General features: G+C 57.6%; 1 protein-coding gene across 1 annotated transcript in view; it reads left to right on the top strand.

The window, feature by feature from the left end:
• PVRL1 (poliovirus receptor-related 1 (herpesvirus entry mediator C)) overlaps positions 1–7,789 on the top strand; it is an 82,602-nt gene that overhangs the window by 45,091 nt on the left and 29,722 nt on the right. The window lies entirely within an intron of this gene.

Here is a 7,789-nt window from a genome sequence, read left to right on the forward strand (position 1 = left end):
CAGGCCCTGGGCCTGGGAGCGGGTTTTGGCCACAACGGAGGAGCCTTTGTGTTTTGTTGCTGAGCTCCGGCTTTGGGCTTTGCGGGCCTTGCGTCTCAGGGCAGCCCAGCGCCCGCCCTGTTGGCTCAGCACTTCTGAGAAGCCATGAAAGCAGTCCTCCCTGAGCTCCAGAGGGGAAACTGAGGCACTGCACACGGGTCCCCGGGCCTGGGTCCCAGATCCTGAGCTCACAGGGTGGTCAGGAAGAAGGATGCCTGTGCCTCAGGTCAGGAAGCTCTCATTCTTTGATGTCCCCAGGATGCGGGAACCCCTCTGCCGAGGGCCAGGCTCCGTGGGCCCCTCCACCCTCCTCGTCCCACCTCTCTGCCTCCTTTTTGCTCTGAACATCACAGCCCCTTGCAGGGACCCCCTCCTGGGCTCTCGAGTCCCTGCTCTGACCCCACCTGACCCCCATTCACCAGGCTCCCGGCCCCCAGGCTCCGTGGCCGCAGCCGTTTCTCTGAAGAAGTGACGGAGCCACTCAGGTTACCTTCTGGGGGAGGTGGCGGGGGCACCACCAGAATGAGGTCCTGGGGTGTTAGATTGAGAAGCGGGGTCTGTTCTTATGGCAGGAAGAGAGCCCGCTGCTTCACGGAGGAGAGATGATGATGGTGATGGTGGGGACACTGACGATGTGGTGATGGTGACGATGACAATGATGGTGGTGACTGAGGATGGTGACATTGATGGTGATGATGACAGTGATGGTGATGATGACAGTGATGGTGGTGACTGAGCATGGTGACAGTATGGTGGGGATGACACTGATGGTGGTGACTGAGGATGGTGACTGTGATGGTGGTGACTGAGCATGGTGACAGTATGGTGGGGATGACACTGATGGTGGTGACTGAGGATGGTGACTGTGATGGTGGTGACTGAGCATGGTGACAGTATGGTGGGGATGACACTGATGGTGGTGACTGAGGATGGTGACTGTGATGGTGGTGACTGAGCATGGTGACAGTATGGTGGGGATGACACTGATGGTGGTGACTGAGGATGGTGACTGTGATGGTGGTGACTGAGCATGGTGACAGTATGGTGGGGATGACACTGATGGTGGTGACTGAGGATGGTGACTGTGATGGTGGTGACTGAGCATGGTGACAGTATGGTGGGGATGACACTGATGGTGGTGACTGAGGATGGTGACTGTGATGGTGGTGACTGAGCATGGTGACAGTATGGTGGGGATGACACTGATGGTGGTGACTGAGGATGGTGACTGTGATGGTGGTGACTGAGCATGGTGACAGTATGGTGGGGATGACACTGATGGTGGTGACTGAGGATGGTGACTGTGATGGTGGTGACTGAGCATGGTGACAGTATGGTGGGGATGACACTGATGGTGGTGACTGAGGATGGTGACTGTGATGGTGGTGACTGAGCATGGTGACAGTATGGTGGGGATGACACTGATGGTGGTGACTGAGGATGGTGACTGTGATGGTGGTGACTGAGCATGGTGACAGTATGGTGGGGATGACACTGATGGTGGTGACTGAGGATGGTGACTGTGATGGTGGTGACTGAGCATGGTGACAGTATGGTGGGGATGACACTGATGGTGGTGACTGAGGATGGTGACTGTGATGGTGGTGACTGAGCATGGTGACAGTATGGTGGGGATGACACTGATGGTGGTGACTGAGGATGGTGACTGTGATGGTGGTGACTGAGCATGGTGACAGTATGGTGGGGATGACACTGATGGTGGTGACTGAGGATGGTGACTGTGATGGTGGTGACTGAGCATGGTGACAGTATGGTGGGGATGACACTGATGGTGGTGACTGAGGATGGTGACTGTGATGGTGGTGACTGAGCATGGTGACAGTATGGTGGGGATGACACTGATGGTGGTGACTGAGGATGGTGACTGTGATGGTGGTGACTGAGCATGGTGACAGTATGGTGGGGATGACACTGATGGTGGTGACTGAGGATGGTGACTGTGATGGTGGTGACTGAGCATGGTGACAGTATGGTGGGGATGACACTGATGGTGGTGACTGAGGATGGTGACTGTGATGGTGGTGACTGAGCATGGTGACAGTATGGTGGGGATGACACTGATGGTGGTGACTGAGGATGGTGACTGTGATGGTGGTGACTGAGCATGGTGACAGTATGGTGGGGATGACACTGATGGTGGTGACTGAGGATGGTGACTGTGATGGTGGTGACTGAGCATGGTGACAGTATGGTGGGGATGACACTGATGGTGGTGACTGAGGATGGTGACTGTGATGGTGGTGACTGAGCATGGTGACAGTATGGTGGGGATGACACTGATGGTGGTGACTGAGGATGGTGACTGTGATGGTGGTGACTGAGCATGGTGACAGTATGGTGGGGATGACACTGATGGTGGTGACTGAGGATGGTGACTGTGATGGTGGTGACTGAGCATGGTGACAGTATGGTGGGGATGACACTGATGGTGGTGACTGAGGATGGTGACTGTGATGGTGGTGACTGAGCATGGTGACAGTATGGTGGGGATGACACTGATGGTGGTGACTGAGGATGGTGACTGTGATGGTGGTGACTGAGCATGGTGACAGTATGGTGGGGATGACACTGATGGTGGTGACTGAGGATGGTGACTGTGATGGTGGTGACTGAGCATGGTGACAGTATGGTGGGGATGACACTGATGGTGGTGACTGAGGATGGTGACTGTGATGGTGGTGACTGAGCATGGTGACAGTATGGTGGGGATGACACTGATGGTGGTGACTGAGGATGGTGACTGTGATGGTGGTGACTGAGCATGGTGACAGTATGGTGGGGATGACACTGATGGTGGTGACTGAGGATGGTGACTGTGATGGTGGTGACTGAGCATGGTGACAGTATGGTGGGGATGACACTGATGGTGGTGACTGAGGATGGTGACTGTGATGGTGGTGACTGAGCATGGTGACAGTATGGTGGGGATGACACTGATGGTGGTGACTGAGGATGGTGACTGTGATGGTGGTGACTGAGCATGGTGACAGTATGGTGGGGATGACACTGATGGTGGTGACTGAGGATGGTGACTGTGATGGTGGTGACTGAGCATGGTGACAGTATGGTGGGGATGACACTGATGGTGGTGACTGAGGATGGTGACAGGGATGGTGGTGACTGAGGGTGGTGACAGTATGGTGGTGGTGACAGTTTTGGTGGTGACTGAGGGTGGTGACAGTATGGTGGTGATGACAGTGATGGTGGTGACTGAGGGTGGTGACAGTATGGTGGTGATGACAGTGATGGTGGTGACTGAGGGTGGTGACAGTATGGTGGTGATGACAGTGATGGTGGTGACTGAGGGTGGTGACAGTATGGTGGTGATGACAGTGATGGTGGTGACTGAGGGTGGTGACAGTATGGTGGTGATGACAGTGATGGTGGTGACTGAGGGTGGTGACAGTATGGTGGTGATGACAGTGATTGACAGTGATGGTGATGGTGACAGTGATGGTGGTGATGACAGTGATGGTGGTGACTGAGCATGGTGACAGTGATGGTAATGGTGACAGTGATGGTGGTGATGATGATGGTGGTGACTGAGCATGGTGACAGTGATGGTGATGGTGACGATGACAGCAGCTAACATTTACTGAGCATTTGATTTGTGCTTAGTGCTGCTTCTCTAAGTTTCACATGTGCCCCCTCGTTTAATCCTTACAACGGTTTTGTTGGGTACGTGCTATTATGATCCCTATGTTACAGATGTGCGACCTCAGTGCAAATTGGGGCACAAAGAGGGGAAGTCATTCGCCCCAGGTTCCCCAGCTCGCACGTGGCCGGGGGGAGTGAAGCCCACACTGATGGTCTCCGCAGCCCCCCTGCTAGCTGCCAGGAAGGGGCTGGACTGCCCTGGGGGAGGCAGAGGGTGGGCAGTGTAGATGAGACATAGCGTCTGTTTTCGGGCTGTCAGAGCCAGTGGGCTGGTGGAGAGGCCTGGACACCATGGAGAGGGCTGGGATGGGGGTGATGATCCTCGTCAGTGTCCGAGGGGCCCCCCTCCATCCCTCCACTCTCCCGGCTGCCAGGGGACTTTCTGCCCCAGGAGGCCCTGCCTGACTCCTGCCTTTCCCATCGCCCTTTCTCTCCCTTCAGTGGTGAGCCTGTTCCCTCAGTGACTGGCATTCTGGCCCTGCCTGTCGGTATCACCAGGAGTCTGCCCCCCTCTCTGAAAGCCCCCACCTGCCCAGTGTCAATAGCAAGGGCTTCTCCCCGACCGCCGGTCCGACCAGGACAGGCTGCCCAAGGCCAGACGCTTGGGTTCTGGGCTCCTAAGCATGGTGGGTGGGGGAGGGCTGCAAGGGGGGTCTTCAGACCTTCCCAGTCTTCCCAGCTCCACTACTGAGCCCCACCCTAGTGACCCCATGCCCACATCCACGAGCTTCCTCATGCCCACCCCGGGGCCACACCCCCGGCCCTGCCAGCAGCGCTGTGGGCACAGAGATCCACATCAGAATGAGTCACCTGCTCCCTGGAGGTCTTCCCACCACTGTGCCTGGCCCACCCACCCCAGGCAAAGGAGCACGGGCCAGGAGAACCCACTCTGTGCCCAGTGAACGGGCACCCGGGCGCTTTCCTCACTGCTCACTACGGCGGCTTCTGGGAGCGCGACCGGAGAGGAGGGCCTCCCCGCACGCAGGACTGGGGCAGGGAAAGGCCACATCTGCCCGAGGAGGCGCTGCTGGTGGAGGGACCGCGGTGCCCGCGCCCCTGCAGCGCCCTCCCGCCCACGCCAGGCGCTGCCAACCTCTCCTGGCGCTCAGCTCTGAGGGTCAGGTCACCGCTGAAGAGGCCATAATGACTGTCAGCCTCGGGGCCAGGCACCGGCCTGCTGCCCCCACACCCGCAGGGAGATGTGGGGAGAGGCAGTCACCGCCTCCAGGGTGGCCTTGTCCCTCTGCAGGCCCCACCGTGCCCGACGCCAACCCCCAGATGGCTGCTGGGGGCACCCCTCTCTCCACCCTGCCTGCACCCGGGCCCAAGCGCTCCCAACCGGCTTTTCCTGTTCTGCTGTGTTGGTGAAAGCTCCCCAATTGTACCCGCATTATCTCAGCTGCTGGGCGAGCCTGGCAAGTGGGGGCTGGGGGCAGGGCAGGGAGTGCCCACCCCTGTTCTCCTGGGAGGGCCCAGGGCTTCCTGCTGGCCCCGCGCCATCGGCTAGGGCCCTGAGCTGTCCGGTCCGCTGACCAAACGGGGCTGGGCTACAGTTCAGGGAATCGAACAGTTAGGGCCGCTCGGGGAGAAGAAAGGGGGGCTCAGTGAGAGCTCCTGGTCAGGCCTCAGGCAGCTAAAGATGGAGCCGCTCGGACTCAGGCCTCCTCCCTGCTGTGGTGCTCCTCTGTCAGGTGCCCACCAGCCTCCAGGGATCTGCCAGGGACCGTTGGAACCCCACAGACTGACTGAGGACAGCTGGGGGTGGGGCTATAGATGCCCCGGTGGGTCTTGTGGACGTGCGGGCCGGGGAGAAGGGGGACCTCAGGGGAGCTCTCGGAGCGTGGCAGGGCCTGGTGTGGAGGGACCAGCAACTTTTAATCACAAGCATTTCCTGAGTCCCTGTGTGCCCAGCACAGGGCACAGCCTGTGGCCTCAGGAGTGCTGGCCGGTGCCCTCGTAAGGGGACAAGGGGCCAGCCCGCTTCCCTGACCCTGGCGTTGGGGCCTTCAGAGGACCTACGGGTGCCCCCATGCAGAGGCGGCACGGCCCACGCTCCTGCTGTGGAACCCCAGACCCCTCTGGAAACCCCTAGGCCAGTGACGGCGAACCTATGCCACGTGTGTCAGAGGTGACAGGCAAACTCATTTTTTTGGTTGATTTTTCTTTGTTAAATGACATTTAAATACATAAAATAAATATCAAAAACATGTCTTTGTTTTACTATGGTGGCAAATATCAAAAACTTTCTATATGTGACACGGCACCAGAGTTAAGTTAGTGTTTTTCAAAATGCTGACACGCCGAGCTCAAAAGGTTCGCCATCACTGCCTCGGCCGTGCTGTGTCCCTGGGTCCGTGCAGGGCCCGGCACTGGTGTTGGGGTGCGCTCGGTAAACTGGCCGAGGAGAAAGGTCGCAGGGACGTGCTGTGCACAGAGGCTCCGGCGCAGAGAGCGGACGGCACGCTCTAGAGGAGGCGGCTGCCCGGTCAGGGTAAGCCAAGTTCAGGGCTGAGGAAGCGCAAACAGAAGCCACTCTGATGGGACAGAACAGCGGGGGGGAGGCCATGGGGGTCTTTATTCAGTCCCACCGATCGCTCCCTCCTTCCTGCGAATCCCCACCTCTGCTTCCACGGTGACTTGTGAATAATTTTTTTATTGATTGGTCTCAGAGGCAGGAAGAGGGAGAGAGGTTTGTTGTCCCACTTATTGACGCGTTCACTGGTTGATTCTTGTATGTGCCCTGCCCAGGGGTGCCGCGTGCAGCCCCAGTGGGTTGGGCGATGCTGCAGCCAGTGGTGCTCCCCGGCCGGCTGATCTGGGAATCCTCTGTAGAACCAGTGTGCCGTGCGGGCGGGCGCTGGGCACAGGACACAGATGTGAAAGACACAGACCTGCTCTGGGCAAGTCAGTCTGGCGGAGGCGTCAGGGTGTGAGCAACCGCGTCACGAGGCAGAAAAGAGCTGTAATGGATGTGGCTGGGTTCCCAGCTGGAGGATCAGGGGGGCTTCCCAGAGGAGGTGGCCGAGTGGATTATCCAGGCAGGCCTTCTAGGAACTGCGTGAGTCGGAGGCAGGAAGTGTTGCATCTGCTCCTTGGGGCTGGGACTGAATTGCTCATATGATTCAAGTGCCGATAGTGGCCTCAGCACCTAGTGGCAGAATAAATGGGAGAAGGGAGGGAAACTCAGAAACCAGGCAAGTTCTAAAGGCCCCGCCTGCTTCTGCCTGCCCCGCTGGGTTGGGGTGGGGAGTGGGGGGTGGGGGAGCGCAGCTCTGCGGAGGAGAGAGCAGGAGCCCCCGGGGTGCTGTGTCCCCCAGCGCTGCCTGCCTCCTCAGGCCCTCATCCATCAGACCATTTGGTTCTCTGGCAGCCCTATGGGGTGGGGCCCATGGGTTATCTGCCCCATCTGCCAGAAGAGGGAACCCAGGTCCCGCAAGTGAAGCAGCCGGTGGCTCTCGGCTGGGCTGAGCGTATTCAACCCTCGTTGGAAATGGAAAATGAGCTCTGGCCGGTGTGGCACAGTGGATAGAGCATTGGCCTGCAGGCTGAGAGGTCCAGGGTTCTATTCCAGTCAAAGGCATGTATGTTGGTTGCAGGCTCCTCCCTGTCCCTGTGTCTCTACATCGATGTTTCTCTCTCTCTCTCTCCCCCTCCCTTCCACTCTCTCTAAAAATCAATGGAAAAATATCCTCGGCTGAGGATTAACCAAAAAACTAAAAAATGCGGGTGTGGACAGGTACTTGCTGCCGTGGAGCAATATTGACAACGTGGCCCCAGCTGTGGTGCTATGCTGGAAGGCAGCATAGGGAGCAACAGGCAAAGCATGGTCTTGATTTTGTGAAAAAAAGTAAATAGATGGGGGACAGCTGTAGAGAGGGAAGTGCGGGGCGTTCCCACAGGATTACCAGGCCTTTCTCAGTGGCGGGGTCATGGGTTCTCACTTTCTTCTCAATATTTTTCTTTTTTTCCTTTCTATATTTTTATTGATTTCAGAGAGGAAGGGAGAGGGGGAGAGAGATAGAAACATCAATGATGAGAGAGAATCATGGATTGGCTGCCTCCTGCATGCCCC

The sequence above is a fragment of the Myotis davidii genome, unplaced genomic scaffold (genome assembly GCF_000327345.1).
Source record: "Myotis davidii unplaced genomic scaffold, ASM32734v1 scaffold355, whole genome shotgun sequence".
NCBI lineage: Eukaryota > Metazoa > Chordata > Mammalia > Chiroptera > Vespertilionidae > Myotis > Myotis davidii.